Here is a 17,323-nt window from a genome sequence, read left to right on the forward strand (position 1 = left end):
AACAAAGATCTGGCAGCTGTTTGCTCTAGGTAAATAGTACATAAAGACAGTTGTATGTGTTTCTGATAAAGTACATACTTAAGGAAAGTGGTTCCGATGAACTTTACTTGTCAAACCGTTTTTGAAGAATTTTCTTTATTAGTGGTTTTCTCTAGTTTGCATACACCAGTCTGGGGAAAATCATTTTTAAAAAGACATTCGCTTCTTCATTTTTTGTTGTTTAGAGTGTGTTTTACACCCTCCTTACCCCACCTTCTTTCTAAGGGAGTTCCCCCATTTATTCCCCTCACCTCCCCTCCCTTTAATACCCATATTTCTTGTAACCACTTTACTCCTTATTTAATTGTATTACTTCTCCCTAACCATTTAAATGTTCTACATTCTAGTCACACTAGTTTACTTCTATTCTTTTACCTCCCCTTCCCATCAATACTTATGCATTTTCTACCCTCCCACTTTATTCCATTTAAAAATATTACTTTATAACTTTCACTACGTTTTCCCTCCCCTACCACTTCCCCCTTTTACTTACACTCGTTTTCTCTAATACCATCTGTCTTGTACACTGCTTTATTCCTTTTTCCCCGAAGTTCTATATAGCGCCAACTTTTCAGGTATCAGAGCACTCTACATTAGCACCAGTGATATTCCAGACGGACACATTCATTTCGTACGGCACGGGGAGATTAAGTGATTTGTCCAGAATCACAGGATGTTGAGCGTCCCTGCCGAGACTCAAACCCGGTTACCTAGTGTTGAGGTCGCCGCTCTAGCCATAAGGCCACATCCTCTCCTTTTCACTTTTGTAATCTTCCTCTAACCCATTTACATTTTCCCCATACTCTACACCTTTTCAGTAACCTTTGTCCCTTTAACTACCTTCTATTCTTTCACCTTCCCTTCCCTCTCGTAGTTACCCACAGACCGTATACCCTCCACTTTACTCATTTTTTCAAATGTACTTTTAATGGTTCCTCCTACCCCATACATGTTCCCCCATCCAAGCCCCCACGCCTCTTACCTTTCCCTTAACAACATATGCCTTTTCATGGAAGCATGGGGTTTTGGTTTCACTCTAACCTTCGTCTGGCTGCCTTTCCTCGTGTTGGAGAATCATCAAAGAAACAGTCTGCCATCAAAGATGTCCTCCGCAAGAAGCAGATGCTTGATTCTGCAGTAAACAGGCAGGATTTCACTGTAAACACATTTTAGACCTCCATATAAATGGAGGTTCGACTTTCAGGGAAAGAGGTGCCTGAAGTCGAGATAAACAACGGCCTCGTTTCCTGTAACGCAGAGTCCTGATCTTCAGATAGACAGGAGGATGGAGTCCATAGAAACAGAAACCTGACCCGCGAAAACGCAGAACGCTGGTCCTTAGATAAACAGAAGCCTTACTTCAAGGTAAGTACCTCCAGATAAAGTGATGCACAAACGCCAGAACAATCGAGATCTGAGCTGTACATACGTAAACGTCCAGCTCACCACCACGGATCCTTGGCACCATCCTGGATCCAGGGATCCATCCGCAACTTTCGATTAAAGACAAAAAAGTCAACCCACAGTAGAAATGCGTGCACCAGAGGCGATGCGCTGTGAATACTGTGGGCATGCAGGCTTGGCATAATGCTTGTCCAAAGACCAGGCACTGATCTTCACACCTGCTATGTACGGCAGAAGGCAAGGTCCTGTGCATGACCTCTACTGAACATGTCCGAAGGCCATACCCTGGGTGTTATGGCCGTATAGAAAACGTGCTCATAGTCCCCACTTTACATGGCCTATTAGCATGCGCAGTGAGTTATGTCCACATGTGGACCTTTTTGCTCAACACTGCTGCACATGATGCCTAATGTATAATGTCCATGATGGCTCAAGAAAGGGCCTGGCTCTTCATATGCTGGCACTGCCCCCTTCCCGCATGTCATTAGGCTGTGCACAATGGGAAATGTCCATATGGGTGGTGGCCGAAGGCAATGCTATGCACTCAAGGCTGTGCACAATGAACTCAACCGCCAATGCATGTGATTTAAGGTCGTAAGCTTAGGGCTTTGTTTATACAGGAGCTTGGATTAGGGCCTGGGCATGTGCCAAGAACCAGGGACACAGGGCGTGGACTGTGTATGTGTGTGTCTAAGTCTAGACTTAATACAATTAGTATATTCTTACAGATTTGCATCGGCTCAATCATTAGATATAATCTAAGAATTTCAGGAAAATATATGTTGATTGCTGAATGACGTATAAGCGTCTTCCAAGAGTCTATTTGATGTCACATGAAGTGGTACAATATTCAGTGACTCAGAAGTGTAAACCGAGCAGCGTTCCTTATGGCTTAAAAAGAATGATAGTGTGAGTATGTTGATTGTAAACGTCGCATCTAGATTTGGTATATTTACCATCATTAAAAGCATAGGCTAACTGACGACATGTAGACACACTGCCTCTCTATGTCAGTGCCTCTTTTCTGCTGCATCCTGGAAATCACCCAATGTTGGGGGACTTTTGTGCCCGCTTTAACCTCAATTTTGACATTATAGCACATACACGATTAAATAAATTAGGACATGTGCCAAATATATTAGCCCTGAAGCTGATGTAGGATTGCACTATTACAGAGACTGTATGCGAGCAATTATCACTAGCATTGTGCTCACTGGCACAATCTAATAATACACAGCTTCAATACTGTATGAAGCGAAAGGATAAAAATCTGTGACTTAAAATGCATAAATTGTGTCAAAATGCATCCGATACATAATCTTGGTGTTCCTAAGTAAGGACAAGAAGGCTGATCATTTGTAAGGTCACAAAGCCCTCACACACCCCAGTATGTGGTGCTTCATCATCAGGCCAGTCCTCCCTTTTGCTGTACGGGTGTAGCAGCATGGCCAGGTCCACCTATACGTACTGGGTGCTCTTTGGGGCAACTTCTGTTTTAATATGACGATATTGTCATGAGGAAGACGCCATCTTCAATTAAGGAGTAAGAGTAAGTGAGGGACCAGGAGACATTATAAATTCCTCTTGATAGACTGGTCATGCTTTATTACTTGTGCAACAAGAAGGAAGTGGCCCCACGCGCCAAGAATCAGGGTACCAAATACAATCAATGTAAAAAGGGTTTCTCTTGGGTAATAAATTCCAAATGTCAAACTCTACTACATTCAACCATACACGATCCTGAAAGCATACAATTTTATTAAATGTACTTGGAGTTTAAGGCCCATAAATCAAGTATAAACACATGGACAAAATCTAATTCAAATTTCACAAAACATCATTTATTAAAATCACAAATTCATAAAGTTTAAAAACCAAATTTAAACCAATTATAAACTGTCTTTCAACAAATTCATACACATGACAAACATAATACTTAAAATATACGAGAGACAAGAAACAAGTGAAATATTTAACAAGCATTTGCAATGCAATAGGTCTCACATTTACGGGAGTTTGAGCTATTGGCATTGTAACTGACAATGCGTTTTATTTATGTTTTACAAACAAAAACTAGTGACACCACGACAATGTTACTGCTCCTGAGTTTCAAAAAGAGGCACAAGAATCCAGAGCAGACATGGCGAGTAAGTTGGCTGAAGAGGTGGGGGTGGCAAATGGTGTTCACGGGCGCTTTGATGTCCTCAGTGGCCGCGCGGCTCACTGAAAACATCAAAGCGCCCGCGAAATGTAAGTGATCGCAATCGCGATCACACTTCAAAGCGCGGCTGTGTGACAGGCGAAAGTGAAAGACAACGAGTGCTTTCAGGCTGCCAAATGGTGCGCGCGCCCGGCACACATGAGTGGTGAGCTGTTAAATTTTGTGGCACGATGTGGAAATATGCGGTGTGGATTGGGGATATGTAGTGTGTTGTGGAATTGTGTTGTGTATTCGATATATGTTGTTTCGTATGGAATTGTGCGGTATGTATTGGAAATGTGTGGAGTTGAATTGTGTGGCTTGGAACTGTGTGGCGTTGAGTGAAATTATGCTTATTGGAATTATGTGTCATGGTGTGGAGAGCATTTATGTGGATTGCTGGTATGTGGGATAAAGTACATTTATGTGGGGTGTGTTGTATTGAGTAGAGTGTTATTATGTGGAGTGTAATTATGCAGCGCTGAGTGGCATTGTGTGGAGTGTAATTATGTTGTGTGATGTAGAATTGTGTGGCATTAAATAGTGTGGTGTTGTGTGGGATTATGTGGCATGGTGTGGAGTAGCATTATATTGTCTGGAATTATGTGGCATGCTACAAAGTTGAATTTATTGTGTGCAATGGCCATAGGTCTCACTTTTGCGAGAGTTAGAGCTATTGGCGCTGTAAATGACAATGTGCTTTACCCATGTGTTATGGAGCGGAGTGCATGAATGTGGAGTGGAATTATGTGCGTTAGATTGAAATTGCTAATTGTGGAATTGTGTGATGCGTAAATGTGTGGTGTAGCGCAGATGTGTGTACTGGAATTACGTGCCATTGTGTGCAATGGAATTATGTGGATAGTAATTATGTGGTTTTGAGTGTACTGGAATTATTTGTAGTGGGATTGTGCATTGGAAAGACTGGAAGGGCTGGGGCAGTATTAGTGAAATGGCAAACTCTGCTTTCACGTGCAACTCACTGCCACTGTAAAAGGTGAAAACAATGGCGCCTGTTAGTTAAAGTAAAAAAATCCATGTTACCACGTTGGATACACTGGAAGGGCTGGGGTCGTGTCAGTGGCACGCAAAGTCCTGCTTAAAGTGCAGCTCACTGCCACTGTAAAATACGAAAAATAAGGTGGCTTTTAAAGCTAGATATGCTATACATTTGTGTCTCCGCACAGACCGCACATATGGAGGGCCCATATTCTGTAATCAGTCGTTGCACATAATATATCTCTTAATGCAAATACTATATCTCTTACCACAGCTGTTTGCTGCATTCATGAACCACAAACTGTCCCGTGGCCAGTGACTCTCATAACGTGCATCGCTGAGGGCAAACCATCGGACTTTCATGTGCTAACTCTTGGAAGCTGCCTTTGCGCCTGACTAGATGTGTGTGTGTGCTATTTCCAAGTCACAAAATATAAACTTAGTCACTCATAAAAAATAATACATTCATATCATTAGCAAGTCGTGTTTCGGACCATGTTTCTGAAAGCACAGCTGTGTGTCCTCAAGGCCTCCCTGGTTGACACAGGCGCTCTTACAACCTTTCATCCTTAATGAAAGACTCAAAGTTGCATTTATTCAATTTATTTATGCCCTACTTTTAGGAACACATCCATTTCGTTTGTGTGCACAAATTGAATGCAAGCACGATTTCACATTCAGAAATAAAGTGAATAGAACAGCCCTGGGCACAGCAGTTTGAAACGAAAATGTTTCTCTTCCGGGCAGAGCTGGGAGAATTCAAACTGGAAAATACCCATTAAAGTGAAGCATCACTTTAACATATGGCCACTTTGGGTGATCGACGGTGTTTAGGGCCCATTGATGGTGGAGACATTATAGCGCCGATAAGATCTCTGCAGACCACAGAGCCGGCCAGCCTGCTTTGTTTCCGGATTGTCACTTTCATGTGCACAACACATGCTGTGGGCTTTCAACCACACCATTTGCACTGTGCCCGCCCCCACTCCCCCCTCCCACTCCCTCCTCGTCAACTTCAGTGCGCGCTTGTTTTGTTAGATATTCTTTGAATTTTTGGCAGGGGAAGGGGGATAAAAACCTCACTGGAAGTGCCTTTACATGATTCTGGTATAAATCCATTCAGAGCTTTTGAGAATGATTGTTTAGAAAGTGTTTCATTCAGGGCATGAAGAGGTTCAAATTTAGGGTTATCTGGACCTTTAATCCACGGATCCTCTGCAGATTTGCGAATCCACGGATGTGTGCAAATCTAGTTTATTAAATAAAAGCACAGCAATGAACAAGGTAGCTTTTTCTCCTGTCCTTCCATTGGAAATTTTCAAATCCAGGTGCCGATTTGTGAGTTGCTACACTCTGATTGGCTGTCCAGCACAGAAATATTTCTGCTGCACATGCATTACCCACTGAACACCGTGTTGGGAGCAGTTAAAACAAAAAGAGCATAAGTGGGTAGGATATGCCTATCCTAATCCCCAGGCCTGTGTGAGGGAGATTTCAAAAGGACCTCCCTGCATTAAAATGGATAATTAAAAAAAAAGCTTTTTCATCATAGGATTCGCGAAATCTGTGCACGTGTGGCTATCCCCTGGCGGGAGCGAGCAAGGACACCATATGTTTGTAATTAACTTGCAAACATATGGTGCCCCTGCTCGTTCCCACAAGGGAAACATGCGCAGGCCCCCTCCTGTCTCCCCTCCCCCTGCTGCCTCCTTCTTTAGCGCGAATCGCGCGCAGCATGCATGTTTGAAGTGTTTTTTTTTTTTTACTAGGGTTTCCTTTTCCAACTATTGCAGTTTTTCGTTCTGTCCATTTGTTTAAACTGACCATAATGAAGACTACCACTACGCAATTTTTACATGAATAGCTTTAATAAATGTTTTTGCCCGCGTACGCGTGTTTTCTTTTCTTTCATGGCGGTGAAATAAAGCCAAAGTGCCTTAAGCTTTTTCACTTCTTTGCGCGCGTGTTTGTTTTATTTGTACCGGTGGCACACGTTGAAAAATACAACAATGAAACTATGTTAACATAAATTTAACATGATGTATTTGCCCTCACGCGTGTTTGTTTATTTTCTTTCATGGCGGTGAAATAAAGCTGAAGTGTGTGAAGCTTTTCTACTTTTTCATGCCTTACATCAGTCGGTATTGTTTCAAGACTACCTCCTGTGTCGCTTCTGTTTTAAAACATCCATATATGCGGTTTCACTGTTGAGGACGGTTCTGTAGCATCTCTTTGTCGCTTGCTTTGTTGTCCGAGATGTTTGGCCGTTTATTCCATTTATGTTGAAGATTGTTGAGTTTATACCCTTATTATAAGAGTTCCCCAGCATGTCCGTGGGTGGCAGAGGAGAGGACTGGTGGCACTGCTAGGAGAAACGTGTGGTACTGTCTTGAACTGACTTTTCAGCCCCCGCCTGCCTGCTGGGTATGCAGAATACTGAAGTACCAAAACATCCCGTGCCATCCATCCTGATCACGTGCGAGCCAAGCCTCCCCTGTCCGTGTTTTTAAATGCAGATGACGGCTTCGGCCGAGTCCCCTTGCACTCTGGGGAGTCAATTGCCTTAAAGCTGGCTTTTAAACAAAGTAATTAAAACAAATAGTCAGAGAAAAGGCAGCAATTTAAGAAAAATACAGACATTCCCATGGGTGATACGTTCGCCGATTAACCCTGCGAAGTAAAAGCTATTGTTATTTTCAAAACACACGGAAATGTAATTCACAATACGAGGTTGACAAGCTGTGACCAAAGTGACAACTCCGCACTTGTGTGGTCTAACAAGCGCGCACTGAAGCTGACGGAGTGGGAGGGGGAGTGGGGGCGGGCACGCAGGCTGCCAAATGGTGCGATGAATCATGGCTAAAGTGAAAGCAAACAAGTGGTTGCAGGACTCCAAAGGGTGCGCGCGCCCGGACGGGTCACATGCACTGTAGTTGGAGGCCTGCAAAGCCACTGTTTGCACTTCCAAAACGCGCTTACTATAAGTCTCGCCAGAGCCAGCGCTAAAGCGCTGGTCAGGCGAGACCTAAAAAGCATCATGGTTCGCTTAGTTTGATTGAATCAATTCTGTTGGAGTCGATCAGTTCTAAAATGATTAGACTCAGACGTTCTTCGAATTTAACCATACAAAGGAGGGCGTTGACGCGTTTCGGTGGGCTTTGTCTTTTTGTGAACCACCTTCTTCAGGCCATTTATTATTATTATTATTATCTCTGACGCATACTGACAAGCCAGGACTCACGCCTGCGCCTGTGACCAACCTTTCACCATTCATCGATTTGCAACAGAGATCTTGACCAGACACATTTGACTAATGCTTGAAGCACCACGCGCTAATGACTCCAACTTGAGAACTGCACTAGATATACCGAGACCTCCAAGGGTACTCACCCCCATCAGTCTAAATCTGGACATTCCACGAGCGAGGTCACTGTAGAAGATACCTACGCTCCCAGAAAATTCAGTGTCACTTTGAGTTGCCTAGGATACTTTCTAAAAGTCCATTTGGGCTTCTTTTAGGCTGTCACTCCCCTGTCCCTGTCCTGATGAAGACCCGCACTGACCATATTGTAGTGCAGACCCTGGGTTGAAACGTCAACACTATCCCCTGGACCAGTTGCAGGAGTCTGCGAAAAACTAATTGACTCAGTTCGCGGAACTACTAAAAACATTCGCCTTCTGGCCTCCCGAGTCCTCTAATCCCTTTTTAGCCACTTTGTACATATTGCGCACTATATCCCTGAGCACCACTTGTCACCTTGTCACAAACTGCATTTCACTGTGTGTTTTGACGGCCTTTCAAATGTTCTTGGGTACTGATATATGAATGACGTCATTTATATAAAAAACCTCTAAATACCTCTAAATACCCTACAGGTTTTTTATGTGTGTGTTGCTTATGACTGATCGCTTTCCATGAATAACCAATGATTTGAGCAATTACTTACGGAATTTTCTCACCCGACAGAACCATTGTTACTTTAGTATGTTATTGCCCAGGTTCTGAGGGATACTGGGTTACCCTATTGTTACTAAGCTGACACTAGGCATAAGTCAGCAGCTCCCATAGGTTCCCTTTCTTATTTTCACTTTCAGACAGGACCAAAACAAAGGCTTGATTTAAAGGGCCCTCATCCCTTCTTTTGTTCATGTGTCACCCTGTCTGGGAGCTATCTGGAGCCTATTACCTAGGTGCCAAAACAATGGAAAGAAACATTCTTTTGGACTTTATTTAACCCTTATGTAAGAGATGTGCATATACTGTAAGAATGCAAAATGTAATTGTGTGCACGGGTAATTAGACAATTAATTACTCAAACGTCACCTACTATTTTTTAAGTTTCATCATACAAGTCTGCAAATCGGTAAAGAAATCTTATATTGTGGTTATCTGTACTAACAAGACTGTATTACTTCCCAAATGAACCCTTCTTTTCAAACTTAAAACAATACCGGATCAAGAAATAAGGATCTAAACCCACGACTTAAAGTTTGCCTGTAGCTCCTTGAAGCAATAAATAGATCACTGTGCTGTATTGAAAAGATTGCCACTTATAAACTGGAATTAACAAAATAAACTCAGTGTCAAAAGCAGTAGCCCACTTACCTATCTACATAAAATACAAATCTGCAATCTTCAAGTTACACAATGTGCTTTGCAGCAGGCACATTTACCCTCTATGCTACTTCATGAGTCAAAGCTGTGACTGGACAAAACACAGAACTCTCTAGAATAATCTTACTGCTGTTATAATCCCGTAAAAATTGCTCGTCACACAAAGATCCCTGCAGCAGATGTCTTAACCCTGGAAGATATTTTAAAATGCAGCCTCTGTGTGGCCAGTTAAATGAGCTAGAACAGATTTAGTGTCACATATGTCCTTTTAGCCAATTTCTTTGCAGCAGGTTTAAAAAAAATATATTAATTGATCATCAGATTCTGCTTTTGTAGCTCTTCCCCTTGTGACTCTTGGTGTAAATTGTTTTCAATTGCACTGTACAACATGGCTGAAAGATAAAAAAAAAAATGCTGCTGCATCATAGGGCTTTTTCAAAATATCTTTCAGATGTTGCTGAGCAGCTGCTGTACAACATGGCTGAAAGTAACATAAAAGAGCTATGACGTGGCCAGCATTGAACGCATCGTAGCTCTTTTATTTTCTTTACTGTCAACCATGTTGCACAACAGCTGCACTGCTGTGCAACATGGCTAAAACAACATTGACAAAGAAAAAAGGGATCTCTCATTGGCGAGGCCTATTGGCTTTGCCAATGCTTGTTTTTAAATATTAGATCCTTTGATGCACCAAAAAGAGGACTATATCAAGGAAAGGCTAAATCACAAAAAAAGCCAAATATACATCAAAAACATCTCAATCGCACACTTACACATATATAATGGAATATGAAAATCTAAAAATGGGAAAATGGCATGTTTTATCCACCAACCCACCAAAATGTATAACACACAATGGGAATTACAAGGAAGAAATACAGAATATGGAATAAACATGCTACAAAAAAGTAGAAAAGGTGACTTTTATTCTGAGCGAAGCTAACCAGAGCCATAAATGATGGCTCAAACATACACACCAAACAAAGCACATCACAAATCAGCCAGAACCTACTTTCACCATGAATGGGCAGCTGCAGGGCAACACTGGCTCAGGAATTGATTACTAATTAAAAAAAAGACAAGTAAATTGGGCTTATTTGAGTCTTAGCGGCCACCATGTCTTTTTGAGGTCTGACCTAGAGGTAAAAATCATAAATGAAAAACATACACACATAAAGCATTTATGTTTTTTTTTATTACATGAAAAGCTAAAAATGTCTCTAGGCCGGGTCTAAACGATATGGTGACTGCATCTATATCTCTATCTATCCATCTATCGATCTATCCATTATACAAAGGCTAACATGACATTATAGTTGGATGAAAATGTCAGTGAGAAAATGAATGTTTTGAACTAAAAACAAAACCACAGAAATTCACGATTTGTAGTTAGCATAGCGACCTTGTGCCCCCTCTATGCACTGCTTATGACCTCATGTTCTATGACATCATTTATGAGATTATTGATAACATCCAATGAGAGTTAGTTTGTTTTATAGTTTACATAGTGGCGGGTAACGACCATATTAATTTGATACCTAATTTTGCACAGCCTGTGTCCAGCTAATGGGTGTAAGTGTTTACAAAATGCACGGCTTCTTATGCCTCAAAGGTGTGTAGAGATATTGGACACGTTGTAAATCTTTGAATTCAGGAGTAACTCTGTGTGCAGGTGACAGTTGACAACTTGTGTCCAGTATGTTACAATTAAGTATTCTAGTTCTGCAGAAAAAGTTGCCAAAAGGGAAAAGATTCTAAGCAGTAGATGCAAAGTATTGTAAGCAACCTTGAGTATTGAGACAGAGTCGTCTTAGCACGACAATTTCTACAGAACATAGAAGACTGTGTGCACCAGGTACTAACATACGTGCATGAAATGAAATTGAATGAAAAAGAGATTTAAAAAGCACAAACCAATCACCCGAAGGAGTCAAGGAGCTCGTCTAACCAGATAAAACGTAGGTCATAAGATCTTGGCTAAAGTCAGAGGATAAACAGTCAAGTCTTTAGTGCCTTCCTGAAAGCCAACAGGTGATTCTCGTCTTTTAACCTTTGGGGAAGAGAATTCCAGAGTTTAAATACTTCAACCACCACAGGCACTTTTCTTGAACATGGGGATCAGCAGATTATGAGATTGAGCTGAACATAGCTCACCTTTAGGGACATACAAGCAAAAAGTTTTCTTGAAAAAGACTGGCCCTATATCATGAATAGCTTTAAATGCTATGAATAAGGCTTTAAACTCAATACGTTGCTTCTCTGGCAGCCGGTGCAATTCTCTTAAAGCTGCAGTGGCTGATTTATGTTTAGGAATATTCAACAAAAGCTGGGCAGCCGCATTTTGCACGATCTGAAGTTTAGTGAGGCATTTGGACCTCGGATTAATAAAAAGGCCATGGCAATAATCGGCTCTGGATAGAACCAAGGCTGTGATCATCAGCTTATGTAGCTCGGCAGGGATGAACGGGAGAATCTTTCTCAGTAGTTTTAACGATTAGAAGGCTGCTGAGGTAACCTGGTTCACATGACTTTCAAATGTGAGCTTTGAATCAAAGGTGACTCCAAGGTTTTTTACTTTAGTTGAAGGGGTGGGCAGCAGGCCAAGTTCCGTTGGCCAGAGAGTGGGGGACCAGAAAGTATGGTTTCTGCCAAAGAGTTACACCTCAGTTTTGTTGGAATTCAACTTCAAACATTTTGCTGCCATCCAGACTCCAACTTGATGAAGGCAGGTATAAAATTGTGCTGCCATCTCTGATGGTGTTTCTGTCACTGACACCATAATTTGGGTGTCATTAGCATAAGATATTGCTGAGAACCCCAGTGATCTATTCTATTTTTCTATTTTAAAACGAGTTTTCAAAACCATTGCTCCTACTGTTCTTGAAGTTATTAATACCTCTCTAAAAACTGGCTCTGTTCCTCTCCTATGAAAACAAGCTATGGTCGGAGCCCTATTGAAAAACCCAACTTGGACCCTGAGACACTGTCTAACTATCGCCCTATCTCACTATTGCCAAGTATTGGTAAACTGGCAGAGAAGTATGTTAATACTACGATTGCGTCCTTCCTAGAAACTAATAATTGCTTCCATCCAACTCAGACAGGCTTACAGTATTTGTGCATTTAGAATGACTGCCAGTGTCTGCATCTATGCTGCACTCTTCAGGCCTGCACTGTGGGACAGTGTCTGCTTTCTGCAAGGCTGGTTTACAGTATTTGTGCATTTAGAATGACTGATGCCAGTGTCTGCATCTATGCTGCACTCTTCAGGCCTGCACTGTGGGACAGTGTCTGCTTTCTGCAAGGCTGCTTTACAGTATTTGTGCATTTAGAATGACTGATGCCAGTGTCTGCATCTATGCTGCACTCTTCAGGCCTGCACTGTGGGACGGTGTCTGCTTTCTGCAAGGCTGCTTTACAGTATTTGTGCATTTAGAATGACTGATGCCAGTGTCTGCATCTATGCTGCACTCTTCAGGCCTGCACTGTGGGACGGTGTCTGCTTTCTGCAAGGCTGGTTTACAGTATTTGTGCATTTAGAATGACTGATGCCAGTGTCTGCATCTATGCTGCACTCTTCAGGCCTGCACTGTGGGACGGTGTCTGCTTTCTGCAAGGCTGGTTTACAGTATTTGTGCATTTAGAATGACTGATGCCAGTGTCTGCTTTCTGCAAGGCTGCTTTACAGTATTTGTGGATTTAGAATGACTGCCAGTGTCTGCATCTATGCTGCACTCTTCAGGCCTGCACTGTGGGACGGTGTCTACTTTCTGCAAGGCTGGTTTACAGTATTTGTGCATTTAGAATGACTGATGCCAGTGTCTGCATCTATGCTGCACTCTTCAGGCCTGCACTGTGGGACGGTGTCTGCTTTCTGCAAGGCTGCTTTACAGTATTTGTGCATTTAGAATGACTGCCAGTGTCTGCATCTATGCTGCACTCTTCAGGCCTGCACTGTGGGACAGTGTCTGCTTTCTGCAAGGCTGCTTTACAGTATTTGTGCATTTAGAATGACTGCCAGTGTCTGCATCTATGCTGCACTCTTCAGGCCTGCACTGTGGGACGGTGTCTGCTTTCTGCAAGGCTGGTTTACAGTATTTGTGCATTTAGAATGACTGATGCCAGTGTCTGCATCTATGCTGCACTCTTCAGGCCTACACTGTGGGACGGTGTCTGCTTTCTGCAAGGCTGGTTTACAGTATTTGTGCATTTAGAATGACTGATGCCAGTGTCTGCATCTATGCTGCACTCTTCAGGCCTGCACTGTGGGACGGTGTCTGCTTTCTGCAAGGCTGGTTTACAGTATTTGTGCATTTAGAATGACTGATGCCAGTGTCTGCATCTATGCTGCACTATTCAGGCCTGCACTGTGCTACAGTGTCTGCTTTCTGCAAGGCTGCTTTACAGTATTTGTGCATTTAGAATGACTGCCAGTGTCTGCATCTATGCTGCACTCTTCAGGCCTGCACTGTGGGACGGTGTCTGCTTTCTGCAAGGCTGCTTTACAGTATTTGTGCATTTAGAATGACTGATGCCAGTGTCGGCATCTATGCTGCACTCTTCAGGCCTGCACTGTGGGACGGTGTCTGCTTCCTGCAAGGCTGGTTTACAGTATTTGTGCATTTAGAATGACTGATTCCAGTGTCTGCATCTATGCTGCACTCTTCAGGCCTGCACTGTGGGACGGTGTCTGCTTTCTGCAAGGCTGCTTTACAGTATTTGTGCATTTAGAATGACTGATGCCAGTGTCTGCATCTATGCTGCACTCTTCAGGCCTGCACTGTGGGACAGTGTCTGCTTTCTGCAAGGCTGGTTTACAGTATTTGTGCATTTAGAATGACTGCCAGTGTCTGCATCTATGCTGCACTCTTCAGGCCTGCACTGTGGGACAGTGTCTGCTTTCTGCAAGGCTGCTTTACAGTATTTGTGCATTTAGAATGACTGATGCCAGTGTCTGCATCTATGCTGCACTCTTCAGGCCTGCACTGTGGGACAGTGTCTGCTTTCTGCAAGGCTGCTTTACAGTATTTGTGCATTTAGAATGACTGCCAGTGTCTGCATCTATGCTGCACTCTTCAGGCCTGCACTGTGGGACGGTGTCTGCTTTCTGCAAGGCTGGTTTACAGTATTTGTGCATTTAGAATGACTGATGCCAGTGTCTGCATCTATGCTGCACTCTTCAGGCCTGCACTGTGGGACAGTGTCTGCTTTCTGCAAGGCTGGTTTACAGTATTTGTGCATTTAGAATGACTGATGCCAGTGTCTGCATCTACGCTGCACTCTTCAGGCCTGCACTGTGGGACGGTGTCTGCTTTCTGCAAGGCTGGTTTACAGTATTTGAGCATTTAGAATGACTGATGCCAGTGTCTGCATCTATGCTGCACTCTTCAGGCCTGCACTGTGCTACAGTGTCTGCTTTCTGCAAGGCTGCTTTACAGTATTTGTGCATTTAGAATGACTGCCAGTGTCTGCATCTATGCTGCACTCTTCAGGCCTGCACTGTGGGACGGTGTCTGCTTTCTGCAAGGCTGCTTTACAGTATTTGTGCATTTAGAATGACTGATGCCAGTGTCTGCATCTATGCTGCACTCTTCAGGCCTGCACTGTGGGACGGTGTCTGCTTTCTGCAAGGCTGGTTTACAGTATTTGTGCATTTAGAATGACTGATGCCAGTGTCTGCATCTATGCTGCACTCTTCAGGCCTGCACTGTGGGACAGTGTCTGCTTTCTGCAAGGCTGGTTTACAGTATTTGTGCATTTAGAATGACTGATTCCAGTGTCTGCATCTACGCTGCACTCTTCAGGCCTGCACTGTGGGACGGTGTCTGCTTTCTGCAAGGCTGCTTTACAGTATTTGTGCATTTAGAATGACTGATGCCAGTGTCTGCATCTATGCTGCACTCTTCAGGCCTGCACTGTGGGACGGTGTCTGCTTTCTGCAAGGCTGCTTTACAGTATTTGTGCATTTAGAATGACTGATGCCAGTGTCTGCATCTATGCTGCACTCTTCAGGCCTGCACTGTGGGACAGTGTCTGCTTTCTGCAAGGCTGGTTTACAGTATTTGTGCATTTAGAATGACTGATGCCAGTGTCTGCATCTACGCTGCACTCTTCAGGCCTGCACTGTGGGACGGTGTCTACTTTCTGCAAGGCTGGTTTACAGTATTTGTGCATTTAGAATGACTGATGCCAGTGTCTGCATCTATGCTGCACTCTTCAGGCCTGCACTGTCGGACAGTGTCTGCTTTCTGCAAGGCTGGTTTACAGTATTTGTGCATTTAGAATGACTGCCAGTGTCTGCATCTATGCTGCACTCTTCAGGCCTGCACTGTGCTACAGTGTCTACTTTCTGCAAGGCTGGTTTACAGTATTTGTGCATTTAGAATGACTGATGCCAGTGTCTGCATCTACGCTGCACTCTTCAGGCCTGCACTGTGGGACGGTGTCTGCTTTCTGCAAGGCTGGTTTACAGTATTTGTGCATTTAGAATGACTGATGCCAGTGTCTGCATCTATGCTGCACTCTTCAGGCCTGCACTGTGGGACAGTGTCTGCTTTCTGCAAGGCTGCTTTACAGTATTTGTGCATTTAGAATGACTGCCAGTGTCTGCATCTACGCTGCACTCTTCAGGCCTGCACTGTGGGACGGTGTCTGCTTTCTGCAAGGCTGGTTTACAGTATTTGTGCATTCAGAATGACTGCCAGTGTCTGCATCTATGCTGCACTCTTCAGGCCTGCACTGTGGGACAGTGTCTGCTTTCTGCAAGGCTGGTTTACAGTATTTGTGCATTTAGAATGACTGATGCCAGTGTCTGCATCTACGCTGCACTCTTCAGGCCTGCACTGTGGGACGGTGTCTGCTTTCTGCAAGGCTGGTTTACAGTATTTGTGCATTCAGAATGACTGCCAGTGTCTGCATCTATGCTGCACTCTTCAGGCCTGCACTGTGGGACAGTGTCTGCTTTCTGCAAGGCTGGTTTACAGTATTTGTGCATTTAGAATGACTGATGCCAGTGTCTGCATCTATGCTGCACTCTTCAGGCCTGCACTGTGCTACAGTGTCTGCTTTCTGCAAGGCTGCTTTACAGTATTTGTGCATTTAGAATGACTGATGCCAGTGTCTGCATCTATGCTGCACTCTTCAGGCCTGCACTGTGGGACGGTGTCTGCTTTCTGCAAGGCTGGTTTACAGTATTTGTGCATTTAGAATGACTGCCAGTGTCTGCATCTATGCTTCACTCTTCAGGCCTGCACTGTGGGACAGTGTCTGCTTTCTGCAAGGCTGCTTTACAGTATTTGTGCATTTAGAATGACTGATGCCAGTGTCTGCATCTATGCTGCACTCTTCAGGCCTGCACTGTGGGACGGTGTCTACTTTCTGCAAGGCTGGTTTACAGTATTTGTGCATTTAGAATGACTGATGCCAGTGTCTGCATCTATGCTGCACTCTTCAGGCCTGCACTGTGGGACGGTGTCTGCTTTCTGCAAGGCTGGTTTACAGTATTTGTGCATTTAGAATGACTGATGCCAGTGTCTGCATCTATGCTGCACTCTTCAGGCCTGCACTGTGGGACGGTGTCTGCTTTCTGCAAGGCTGGTTTACAGTATTTGTGCATTTAGAATGACTGATGCCAGTGTCTGCATCTATGCTGCACTCTTCAGGTCTGCACTGTGGGACGGTGTCTGCTTTCTGCAAGGCTGCTTTACAGTATTTGTGCATTTAGAATGACTGATGCCAGTGTCTGCATCTATGCTGCACTCTTCAGGCCTGCACTGTGGGACAGTGTCTGCTTTCTGCAAGGCTGGTTTACAGTATTTGTGCATTTAGAATGACTGATGCCAGTGTCTGCATCTATGCTGCACTCTTCAGGCCTGCACTGTGGGACGGTGTCTGCTTTCTGCAAGGCTGGTTTACAGTATTTGTGCATTTAGAATGACTGATGCCAGTGTCTGCATCTATGCTGCACTCTTCAGGCCTGCACTGTGGGACGGTGTCTGCTTTCTGCAAGGCTGCTTTACAGTATTTGTGCATTTAGAATGACTGATGCCAGTGTCTGCATCTATGCT

The sequence above is a fragment of the Triturus cristatus genome, chromosome 1_1 (assembly GCF_964204655.1).
Source record: "Triturus cristatus chromosome 1_1, aTriCri1.1, whole genome shotgun sequence".
Taxonomy (NCBI): Eukaryota; Metazoa; Chordata; class Amphibia; order Caudata; family Salamandridae; genus Triturus; species Triturus cristatus.